The sequence below is a fragment of the Ziziphus jujuba genome, chromosome 4, assembly GCF_031755915.1.
Source record: "Ziziphus jujuba cultivar Dongzao chromosome 4, ASM3175591v1".
In the NCBI taxonomy this organism is placed as follows: domain Eukaryota; kingdom Viridiplantae; phylum Streptophyta; class Magnoliopsida; order Rosales; family Rhamnaceae; genus Ziziphus; species Ziziphus jujuba.
This window is the reverse complement of record NC_083382.1, coordinates 16,383,497-16,397,158: the sequence shown is the minus strand read 5'-3', so window position 1 is coordinate 16,397,158 and position 13,662 is coordinate 16,383,497. Positions and strand designations below refer to the sequence as shown.

Genomic DNA, 13,662 nt, shown 5'->3' with positions numbered 1-13,662 from the left:
ACCGAGGCTTATATAGAGCCTAAATCACTAACAGATAAAAATTGGGGATTGTTTTGGACACTGATATAAAACTTATGTTTAAAACTTCTCAGAACCATAACTTTTTATCCGTAACTCAGAATTTGGCGTGCCGCTAGTCTGTGAACTTATATCGACGAGATCTATACAATGGTACCTCAGTCAAACTAAAAATATTGGCTATTGAAAAAGTCAACTTGAACCCATATATTATTCACTTGGTCAAACTTGGTCAAACTTAGTCAATTTGGTCAGACTTGTTCAATCATGTATGTTTTTTGGTACGGGGTGTTACAACCTACCCCCCTTAAAGAAATTTCATCCACGAAATTCGTACCTTAGTTTTGGAAGAGGTAAGGATACTGACTCCGCATTTGATCCTCTCGCTCCCAAGTCGCCTCGTCGACAAGGTGGTTTCTCCAAAGAACCTTCACCAAAGTTATAGTCTTGTTGCGAAGCCTTTTCTCTTCCTTTCCTAAAATCTGCACTGGCTTCTCCTCATAAGTCAAGTCATCCCTCAATTCAATCTCTGGTGTCTCCAACACATGTGATGGGTCTGAGATATACTTGCAGAGCATGGAGATGTGACAAACATCATGGACTCAAGAAAGCTCCTCCGACAAGTCAACCCTGTAACCCACTGGACCTATCCTCTCTACTATCTCATACGGTCCAATGTAGCGAGGACTTAACTTCCCTCGTTGTCCAAAACGTACTACACCTTTTCAAGGAGAGAGCTTCAAGAATACTGGATCGCCAACCTCGAACTCGAGATCCTTCCTACGCACGTCCGCATAGCTCTTTTGCCTGTCTTGTGCTACTTTCAACTTGGCACATATAATATTGACCTTGTCCACTGTCACCTGTACAATCTCAGGGCCTAGAAGTTTCCTTTCACCTGTCTCATTCCAACATAATGGAGTTCAACATTGTCTCCCATACAATGCCTCATAAGGTGACATCTCAATGCTCGAGTGATAGCTATTGTTGTAGGTGAACTCTGCTAAAGGTAGATACTCGTTCCAATTCCCCTTGAACTGTAGCACACTTGACCTCAACATGTTCTCTAAGGTCTGAATAGTCCTCTCAGATTGTCCATCGGTCTGAGGGTGAAAAGCGGTACTCAAATTCCACTTGACACCAAGTTCATTCATTAATCTTCGCCAAAATTTCAAGGTGAACCGTAGATCTCTGTCAGATATAATCGATATTGGCACTCCATGCAAGCTTACTATATGATTCATAAAGAGTTCTGCTAACTTCTGAGGAGAAAATTTCTCACGAATGGGTAGGAAATGTGCAGACTTAGTGAGTCAATACACGATCACCCAAATACCGTCATGCCTCTGAACTGTGGGGGGAAAAGCTTGAATACAAAATCCATCATGATGCGCTCCCATTTCCATTCTAGGATGGGTAAGGGCTGTAGAAGTCCAAAAGGCTTTTATCTCTCTACTTTCACTTATTGGCAAATGAAACACTTGGATACATAATCAACAACTTCTCTTTTCATCCCTGCCCACCAATAATGCTTTTTCAAGGTATGGTACATTTTGATGCTACCGGGGTGCATGGCATACGCAGAACTATGCGCTTCATCCAGTACTTGCCTTTTCAGCTCTTCATTTGCAGAAACACAAAGCCTAGAACCAATCACCAATGCTCTATTGCCTCTGATAGTGAAATCTGACTTCCCCCTTGTTTAACTTTCCTTCTTATACTCATTAAGTAAGGGACTTCAAATTGGACCTCAAAAACACAATCCATAAGTATTGGTCGTAGTCAAAAGCTAGTAAAAATTCCTCATGAAATATGCTGCACAAATTAACAACCAACTGTGCAACTCAAACATCAAAGAAATAGTGCAATCATAATCTTTGAGCAATCTATCCATCTCCTTTGCCTTAAGTTCAACTCCTTCTGAGTAAACAAATACTTAGTGCTCCTATGATCAGTAAGGGTCCTACAAGCAACTCTATACAAGTATTGCCTCCAAGCTTGCAATATAAAAAAAAAATCATTGCAGCAAGCTCTAACTCATGAGTCGGATAATTCAGCTCGTGCTTCTTCAACTGTCTAAAAGCATAAGTAACAACTCATAACTTTCTAAAAAAAAACTCCATCCATCAATTCAAAAAGAAGGTTTAGAACTTAAATCTAATTTCCTCAAACCAAATACTAGTGTCACAAAATTAAAATGTAAATTATTCTTTTTGCCTCCGATTACACTCCTAGTACTTGCAATTATAAGATCCATGTTCCTCATTGATTATCAAATTTCCTTAACCTCGACAAACATCTTTCTTTTAACCAAATTCATCAAAGTCATAAAACAAAGTTCCTTATATTTATTCCAATGGAGAGCTTTAGATTGCTTATAAAGCCTAAAGAAATCCTAGAGATTGTCAACACCAAGAAATATGAAGCCAAAAGATCAAGTCCGAGTCATCTCATCGTCTCAAATATCATTCTTGAAGATACCTCAAATTCTTCCAATTCTCAAACAAACTCCAAGAATACATACCTCGAGCAATAAGGAAATTTAAATCTTAATTTCAATATCACAACCAAATACTATAACTAGTTACTAGATTCTCAAATCATAAGAAACATTCATTACTTGCTTATATTCTAGTTATGCCCCAAAAATCATATTCCTCAGGAGATTAAGTTATCATCAAGAATATCAACCACCTTAGATCCATAAAACATCATTGATATAAAACCTTCAATCTTCAAGAAAACAAAATATCAAAACCAAGATCTAAAATCATCATCCAAAAGCAGATGCTACAAAACCAACTTATGAAATTCACCACTTAATTCTCAGCAAATTGTCCTACACAAGATCACCAAAATACATAAACAAACTTTACCTATATTAGATTCTAATATTAAGAATCTTAATTTCCATGCAACGAAGATAACTACTCTTAAGCACCTGACGAGGTTAAAAGAATCCTCCTATGGATGTGGAACCTTTCAGGTAACACCCCTAACGAACTTGAGTCATCTCGACTAGTGTAACATATTCACGTAAAACAAAAGAGTGTGTGGTCCTTGAGCCAATAAAATATGTCCGTCACTACCAAGCATAGATAATGTATCTGTCACCACATCAGAATGATCCTCCTAATTGATAATAGCATATACCTTACCTCTGGTAAGTTGTTATCCCTTCTTACCTCTGCCTTTGGCTGTGGACAAAGACCGTTGTCCAGTGTTGGCAGAATCTCTTGAAGTTTGGCCTGTTTATGTATCATATACTTTGTACCCATCAATCAGTTGAAATTGTACACCCGGTCGTAAAGCTCTAGCATGACCATATTCTCGATAAGGTTAATCATTTTTTTTAAGTGTTCCGACTGCTTGTAATGAAAGCATGGTCCATCCCATTGGCACTACCCATCATGAAACCTGCCACATAAGCTACCTCAGACTGCGGATCTCTAAAAACAAAAAACTGCTATCGTTGTTCATTGTCCATTGTCCTGAACCTTGAGTGGTGTCTCAACTTTAACCTCTTCATCTTAATAAAGGTTGGTGAACAAAGCTCAATGTGAAATATAGTCTTAAACTATGTTCAAGGATGATGTCTCCTAGTCCTTTCATACGTCCACCACTTCCTCGAGTATCCTTCTAGCATAAAGCTAACTAATGTGACCTTGTCCTCATCCGGATATTGTATAGGATCTATGGGGCCATCACAACCAAGTGCTCCAAGTATACAAGCCTACTTAACAGAATACCTTATAAACCCACTCCTCTTGAGTGATCAAGCAGGCGCTCGACAAGATGCTCCTCATAAAAGGGTGCATTCATACTTTCGACTGAAGCCTGCTGAGACCTACATCTACCTCTGTGCGCCATAAGGAAAAAAAAATGGAACTATTTCCATGAATAAAAGAAATGAAATCAATGTCAAGAAATAGGTTAGGAAAGTATGCAAAACACAAGATGAGTTGTACAGCAATGCGCAACCCCGAGGAATTTAGAACCTAAAGCTCTGATACCAAACTGACAGGACCCGCCCCGGGAACTCTCTCAGGATTTCCCGGGTGATCCCGCTTAGTGAAGTCCCACCGGACAATCTCTAGAAAATATCCAATGGAACCTCACCTTACAACGTAGATAATCAACACTAGCATTAACATTAATACCTCAAATATATAAATATATATATATATAAACAAGTCCAACATCGGCCTACTGTACTATAGACCATAACAACACACATGAGTACTATGGTTTCTACTAAGTTCCATATTTAAAATCAGAGCATTCTAAGAGTGTCAACAAGGTCTATGAGTATAAATAAGTAATAAATAAGTCCAGAAGATAACAATAGGTAAAGAAAGGATAAATACGGCTACTGTAGTGGAAGGAAACAAGCGGTAAGCTGTGCGCGAGGTAGACTGCTACTAGCCGCCTGGGCATAGGGGAACCAATTTAAAACAATAAAACGTGAGATAAAGAATCTTAGTGAGTGGCATAGTATAATAGAAAAATAATGATTTACTTCTGAAAAATCTCTCTCAAGACCTCTCGTTCCACTCGTTTGAAAAGTTCCCCGTTTAAAATCATTTCACCAAAACCCAAACTTGTACCCCAATTAATATCATAAAAACTGATGCTAAAAAATATGAATGAACGATCATTGTAATATTATGAAATGTCTCAAATCAAGATATAAACATTTGAGCATACACTATAATAAATACAGTTCCACCAAATAAATATGAAAATGCAGGAATCACCTCAATATTTATAACTCAAAAATATATACAAACATATACAATGTACCATACGATGTACCAATCTGTAAACCGTGGTACACCCACCTCACGACCCTCAATATATGTACGGTGTCGTGGAAATAATAAATAACCGTCGGGACTTACCCAACCTCACGGTCCGTGGCAATAATAAACCGTTGGATGATACCAATCTCACGGCACCGTGGTAATAATAATAAACCGTCGGATAAACCCGACCTTACAGTCCGTGGTAATAATAGATAAATGTTGGATGCAACTAACCTCACGGCACCATGGTAAATCCAGCGTGCGGTAATATAATATAATATAATACTGATACAAGGTATTGGCATTACATGGTATATCAATTTAAAAATAACCAATATAGTATACATGAAACAATCTTGTAAGACTATATCAATACTTTTCCAAATGATATTGTATCATAAATCATAATTTAATATTTAAACTTCCACCGCTTAATTAAATATGTCAAAAATCTTAAAACATTATTTGATACGAAAACCAGAAATACCACAGTGAAATATATTCACCATAAACCAATTTTAAGCGCATAAATTATAAAATATTTGATCATGCTTAAAATCATATGATTTTCAATCTGGTTTCTCAAACCAAATAGTTTCCAAAATGATTTAAAATCTCAATTTAATTACCAAAATATTTAAATACCACAAGTCCATTTATGGACCCATTAAAATTGAAAATCATTTAAAATATTATCAAAAGTCACATAAAATGATAACACATATATGTGAAAGTAAATATTTATATATGCATAAAACAACATTTCAATCAAATGATATATATGTAAAATATTTAAACCACATATATACTATACTATATACCCAAATCATTTAAAAATGATATAACCACTCACAGTACTGTAGATGCTCATGCTTGCTCCTCTACAGGATTTCCTCCAGGCTCAACTCGAGTGCCTGTAATATAATAAAATATTCCTCAGGCTGCAAACAACTAAACCAGAGACACTTGTATAATCCAAATGTCTTAAAATAATTTACAGTACTACAAAATTGCATAAATTGGACACCGGGCAGTCCAATTATACCGTGTGTCCTTAGGACCCGATACCCAAAATTGGGGATTTTTATCCGAAGCCTAATATTTCAAAATTGAACCCCAAATTAGGTTCTAATATTATCGAATTTCACTAATCTAACTTCAATTCTAACCAATTTAACCAAAATCGTCCAAACATAGTCCCAATTTCTCCGAAAATTAACCAAATAACCCTAAATATAGGAAAATTATCAAACGACCTCCAAAATTCACAAATTATAAGTCAACGGAAAGCCCAAGAGACAAGAAGTTCACCAGTGGTCTTACCTTGGTTTGGTGACTCCTCCGGTGACCGGAAAATTGACATAAAGGTTTGGCCAAACTTGAACTTGAGAGATCTCTCAAATGGTGGGGATTTTGGGCAATCTAACCATGGAAATGGACTCAGAGGGGTCAAAAATGGTGGGATAGAGCTATGGGTCAAGCTGGGTTGGCCGGAAAACACAAGAAAAGAGGAGAGAGAAAATTTCCAGCCGTTGGGCTTCTCCGGCCCGATCTGGGCGCATCCAGCGACCGGTGGCCATGAAATTTTGCGGCCGACCTCGCCTCCGTCCCCCGCTGCTCTTTGGACGGTGCGTGTAGCAAGGTGGTGGCCAGAGATGGGTCAAACGGCGTAAACCAGATTGGAGGTAAAAACGGTCGGTTCGGGCCCGTGGGTTTGGGGTGTTTTTCTCGGGTTTTGGGGAGGAAATGGGTATTTTTGGGCTTTTCTTCCTGTTTGGCACACTTACCGAGGCTTATATAGAGCCTAAATCACTAACAAATAAAAATTGGGAACTAGTTTGGATACTGATATAAAACTTATGTTTAAAACTTCTCAGAACCATAACTTTTTATCCGTAATTTGGAATTTGGCGTGCTGCCAGTCTGTGAACTAATATCGACGAGATCTATACAATGGTACCTCAGTCAAACCAAAAATATTGGCTATTGAAAAAGTCAACTTGAACCCATATATTATTCACTTAGTCAAACTTGGTCAAACTTAGTTAATTTGGTCAAACTTGTTTAATCATGTATATTTTTTGATACGGGGTGTTATAGTGTGACCAAGGGCCGTACTAAAAAATAATAAAATAAGCTAGTCCCATTAATGACATAAATAGACCCTGTAAGTGAGTAATTGATTATGCTAAGTCCATAATTATTAATTTATTTAACATTCTCCCACTTGGACTATATAAGTATTATCATATATATAATCCAAAGTCACTTACTACAGAATCCCCCAAACCATAATACCATTTCATCTAAATATATAGCATACCGATGGGGCACAACAATATACTATACTAGGCAGTAGAGATTCTCTTAGTAAATCTTCCAAAATATGATACCATTTCAACTGAGCACTTTGCATGCCATAAACTCAGTCTAGGTAGTAAAGATTTACCTAACCATGTGCAATCCTCCAACACACAAATACCATTTCATTCGAGCATATTGTGCATCGACAAGATACATCAATATACCCAAACTAGGTAGTAGGGACTCAACATGGCACCTGTGGATCAACATACACATATACATAGACTAATAGTCTCAACAGGCCTGTAAATATAGGAGCAATAATATGTGTAATAAACCATCTCATAAATAAATAATAATCCACATACATCAATGTATCAAAATACTCAAATAAATAAATAATACTCAACATGGATATTACTGCAGAAATTATAACAAACTCCCACTGATCCACAGCAGTCTCAACTGTCTAACAATCCCACATGGGATACATATTCCTCAAATATGCCTACACGTAAGGCCTTGGTCAGTGAATTTGCCACCATGCTGTAAGTAGGCGTGTGAACAACAGTAATGAGGCATTCTTTAACTTTCTCCTTAATCATAAAATACTTAACATCAAAGTACCTCGTACCAGGGGTACCTTTTAAACTATTGGAGAAAGATACTGTTGTAGTATTGTCACAATACATCATAATAGGCCTCTCAATGGAGTCAACCACTCCCAAATCATGAATAAAATTCCGAAGCCAAATTGCATGGCGAGTAGCCTCATAACACGCCACATACTCTGCCTCCATAGTCAAGGATGCTGTCACTGACTGTTTGGCACTGCGCCAAGATATAGCACCTCCTGCCATGATAAATATATAACCAGTGGTAGATTTCTCATCATCCATACAGCCTTTATAATCTGTATCACTATAACCAACAACATCTAGGGAGTTGGTACGTCGATATGTCAACATATGATCTTTAGTACTCTGAAGATACCTAAAGACCTTCTTAACTGCTTGGTAATGAATAGGACTAGAATTGCTCATAAATCTACCAAGCACACCCAGAGCAAAAGCTATATCAGGCCGTGTACATACTTGAGCATACATCAAACTACCCACTGCTAAAGAATAGCGAACATTTCTCATCGCCATACTCTTTTTATCATTCTTAGGACATTGATCCTTAGAAAATCTTTCATTCTTTGTGACCGGTACACTTCTAGGAGAACAATTATGCATATCAAATCTCTTAAAGATTCTATCAATATAGGCTCTTTGAGACAATTGAAACACATAATTAGTCCTATCTTGAATAATGTTGATGCCCAAAACAAAAAAAGCCTTTCCAAGATCTTTCATATCAAAATGGTTGCACAACATCTGCTTTGTCTCAGCCAACAGGTCAGTGTCATTAGTAGCCAGAAGTATGTCATCAACATACAACACCAGAAATATAAAACTGCTCCCACTGACCTTTATATATATGCATCTATCAACAACATTCTCCTTAAAGTCATTTTGGATGACAACCTCATCAAATTTAAGATATCATTGCCTCGAAGCCTGCTTAAGACCATAAATTGACTTTTTAAGCTTACAAATCAAATTACGATTCCCTGTTTCCTGGAAGCCAACTGGTTGAACCAATACACATTTTCAAATAAATCACCATTCAGAAAAGCAATTCTGACATCCATCTGATGCAACTCTAGGTCATAATGTGCCACAATTGCCATAATGATTGTAAAAGAATCCTTTGTGGATATAGGAGAGAATGTCTCTGTGTAATCAATTCCTTCCTTCTGACTAAACCCTTTAGCTACAAGTCTAGCCTTATACCTCTCTACTTGACCATTAGAGTCTCTTTTGGTCTTAAAGACCCATTTACACCCTATAGGCTTTCTACCCAATGGTAACTCAACCAAATCCCAAACATCATTTGATGCCATGGATTTCATTTCATCTTCCATTGTATCCAACCAAAAATTTGAGAGCGAACTGCTTATGACTTCTTTAGAAGTGACTGAATCTAAATCATCACTTATGTCAAAATTATGCTCCTGCAAGTAAACCTCATAGTCATCAGGAATAGCTGATCTCCTAGTCCTTTATGACCTTCTCAAAGGCACATCAGCATCTACAATAGCTGGGATATTCTGCTCCTCAATGATGGGTTCATCCTGATTAACTACTGGTTCATCAACTACTAGATTAATAATATCTTTATCAGGAACTACAACACTAGGAATGAATACATTTTCTTCTCTAAATTGAGGCTCCTTTGGACCATTACTATCATCAAATCCAAAATCATCTTCAAAATAAACAGCCCTGTCTGATTCAACAATTCTCGTGGTGTGGGATGGACAAAAGAATCTTGAACCCCTAGATCGTATACAATAGCCAACAAAATACCCACTTATAGTTTTAGGATCCAACTTCTTAATTTGGAGATTATAAATCCTTACTTCAGCTTTGCAACCCCATACTCGAAAACATCTCCACTCCAAGCTATTGACAACTGGTTGTTTGACTAAGTCTAGCGCTTCTATCCATGAGTCTTCTCACCTCTCTTTGTCCTCCTCATCTATCTCTCCTTAACCTCTTTCCAATCCTTGTACTCATGCCTTGCGTACTCATGCTCTTAACAATATTTTTAAACCTAAAATCCTGCCTAGCTTCTTAGTTGCCATAACTCCCATTGCTGACACACACTATCAAGCAAGCCATGAAATCCCCAGAATGGAGATCTGCCATGTCTGTCGAATTTAATGCCCTACTTCAGAACAATATGTGGCAATTTGTTTCCCCTCAGCCAAGTCAAAATTTAATTAGCTGTAAATGGGTCTTCCATACCAAACTCAATCTTGATGATACTGTCAACCATTATAAAGCTAGCTTGGTAGTGAAAGGCTTCCACCAATGTCTTTGGACTAGACTACTCAGACACCTTCAGTCTAGTGATTAAACTGGCAACCATCCGAGTGGTTTTATGTGTTGCTCTCTCTCACAATTGGATTTGTCAATTGGACATTAATAATGTCGTTCTACATGGAAATCTATCTGAAGAAGTTTATGTGGTGCAACCATCCGGCTTTGTTGATCCTTTGAAACTTGATCATGTGTGCAAGTTGAATAAGGCTATAACAAGGCTATCTATGGCCTTAAGCAAGTGCTATGGGCTTGGTACATTAAACTAAAGGATTTTCTTTCTTCTTATGGCATCAAAAACTCTCATGTCGATACCTTATTATTTATTTACATGCATCAAGGTCTTACTCTCTATCTTTTAGTTTATGTTAATGATATTATATTAACATGTAAGAATAAGGACTTTGTTGGGCAATTTGTTCACTCTCTATCTACTACATTTTCTCTAAAAGATTTGGGTGCCTTGAGTTACTTTCTTGGCGTGGAGGTTGTGCCTATGGCAGATGGTGTCTTTTTATCCTAACAAAAATAGATCATTGATATTCTTATCAAGACCAATATGCTAGAAACAAAAGCTATCCCAACACCTATGTCCATTCACTCCTCTCTGTCTCTCACTGGCGGCTCTCCTCTACCTTTTGCCAAGGAGTATTGTCAAATCGTTGGTTCTCTTCAATATCTTCAACTTACTAGACTTGATATTGCATGCCTTGTTAACAAATTGTCACAATTCATCCATCAACCGACGGATATGCATTGGACTACTGTCAAAAGTTTGCTTCGTTATCTCTAGGGAACCAAGTCTTTTGGTCTTTCACTTTCCCATCACTCTCCTCTAGCTCTTCATGCCTTCTCCGATGCTGATTGGGCCAGAACGAGATGACTGCACTTCTACAATGGCCTATGTAATCATTTTTAGCAGTAACCTAATTTCGTGGACTTCTCGCAAACAACGGTCGGTATCTCATTTATTAACTGAGGCTGAGTACTGAGCTGTAGCTCATAAAACCTCTGAATTTTTCTAGCTCATATCTATTCTTCATGAACTTCGAGCTCCTTCTTCTACTGTTCCAACTGTTTACTGTGATAATATTGGCACCACTTATGTTTGTGCCAATCCAAAACTTCACTTAAAGATGAAACATGTACGTATTGATTTTCATTTTGTCCTTGAAAAGGTGACGGCAGGTGCAATTCGGGTCTTTCATGTTTCTACTCGTGATCAACTTGCTGATCTTTTGACTAAACCATTGACAACGCAACGGCTGGAGTTCATTCGTTCCAAGATTGGTGTGGTCTCTCGACCCACCATCTTGAGGGGCATGATAAGCCTTTCTCGTCTTCTTAGCTTACAGTAGTTATAGTGCTTGAAGATAATAGTTATCCAAGTTATTCAGTTTTGCTGATCACGTGTTTATATATTGACACTGTTTATTAATGAAATATAACTATTTTTTACTTCATACTCTGTTTTTGCTACACTTCATTCTAAGTGTGTATATGACTCTTTCTGTATATAATTCTTTAAACTATTTCCCTCTGGGTGTCTGTTGAAAACGAATTTCGACAGAAGTGGCCTGAAGTTATATCTAATATATTAATTGTAAACAATATGTTGGGTAACACAGAAAAGTGAACAATGTTAATAAAGAACATAATTATGGAGAGTCAGGACTTGACTTTTTTGGTTGCAATAACTGCTCCATTCTTTGTGCATAAAATATTTGGTGGATCATAAAAATATTATGCCTTAACGTGTTGAATTTGTTGAGGACACTGGGAATATTGGAAGAAAATTTTGCTTTTTTGGTAAATAATTGGAATAAACTATTAGACTATAAGTTTTATTTAATGATGTTGAATGTCATAAATTAAGCCAAGCCTAAGAGATAGTACTCAATAAAATCTTAAACATTAAATGTTTTTTTAAACCTACAGCTAGCCAGTAACTTGAAAGATCTTGTTTATGTTCATTTGAGGAACTTATCTTGGAAGAAGTAATACAATGGTAAGTTGACATGATTTTGCTTATAATATGACTGTTATTCTTTCCCTTCAATAATTTTAATATGCATTTTTAATTATTCTTTCCCTTTAATAATTTTAATGTTCATTTTTTTTTCCTTTGTAACATAGGATATGTAGCGACGTTTCGTTTGTTGAATAAAGAAAGAAAATGAGAACGTGCTAAGTTTTGGAGCATCTGTAGAAACTAAAAGGAATCTCCGCACAGCTTTAATCATATCGGTCAGTTCTCTTTGTTTGTGAAGGATCCAATAATTGTGATATAATTTGATTCCTTATATGTAAATCTTTCTGAATTGGGATATTTTCCCCGACAATAATTGATGGGTTCACTTTATTGCAGTTGCAATCACATGATGCTCTTGCGCTTTTTTAGATCAAGAAGCAGAGAGCTGCAAGAGTCAAAGGTTGGTATTAACTAAAGTTTGTTTCTTTTGCACGTGTAAAACTTGACACCAACCGGACCCCCCACCCCACATTGGTATGGGTTAGGTTGTTGGCCGGCTCGGTATATTTAAGATTTTTGGGATGGTGTGTGGGCTAGCTTCTATATTTGCTATAACTTGTCACTATGGTATAACAGCATATGATCTCTTGCTGGCTCAGAAAATTTTTAATTTTGATGATAAATTGTTACCTGTACACATATCCAAGGTGTAGTAATTGTCTATGCAATACGATGGGTTAAAACTTTTTATGGCCCATATATTGCTTCCTAAATTTCTGCAGTCGGTAATTAGTGGATATAGGCTTGTAGATGCTGAGCTACTGTAAGACTGCTGTTCTTTCTTGTGGTTATAGTTTTCAATATGCTTGAATGCATATGTTTTCGATAGCTTTGAATTGTTTTTGGATGCCCAATACCTTTCTGTATCACATTCTAGATTGTAGAACACAGCATAGTTATTTATATTTTGACTTGAAATTGTTCCTCCAACTGAGATTGACATATCAAATCTTTATTTCTGTATGACTATTATCCTCTCAGGTTAACCTATTATAGTTTTACAGCTTGGCAGTCACCAGTTGTTGACGCTGAAATTGCACTTTTAAGGTGCATTTCTGCTTATAGAGAGGTATGTTTAAATGATTTTCACTTTGCAAAGCTGTGACAAGCATTGGCTGTTACGGTCTTTACTCTCTTTATTTTGTTTTTATTTTATTTATTTATCAGGGGAAGGAATGCATTATGCATTCTCGTAATTGCATGTTCTGAAAGCTTTGTTTATGAATAGCATATGTCTGATATCATGCCAAGTTAGGATTGTAATTAAAAGTTTAAGCTAAATGATAACATGTTTACTTTTCATGCTTTCAGCGAACCTTAAAAGTGTTTTGATATTTCTAATGGAAAATATGTGTTATTTCCACATTTCTGTAGAAGAAGATTGTCAAAAAATATATATTAATAAAAAGAGAAATGTTTTTTTAATTAATTATAATATTAACTTATTCCTGAGATTTGATTTGTTTTTTGAACTTTTTGAATTAGTTTTGTATTTTTTTGGCAGTTTGGAACTGAAAGATCAATTTCTGATTCTCATGAGGTCAAGGTCGAATATCTTTCGTGTCTAAAGCAT

At 36.6% G+C, this 13,662-nt stretch overlaps 1 pseudogene; it reads right to left on the bottom strand.

The window, feature by feature from the left end:
* Nucleotides 1-356: 356 nt before the first annotated feature.
* On the bottom strand, nt 357-3,296 carry LOC132803562 (uncharacterized; annotated as a pseudogene).
* Nucleotides 3,297-13,662: the final 10,366 nt, after the last annotated feature.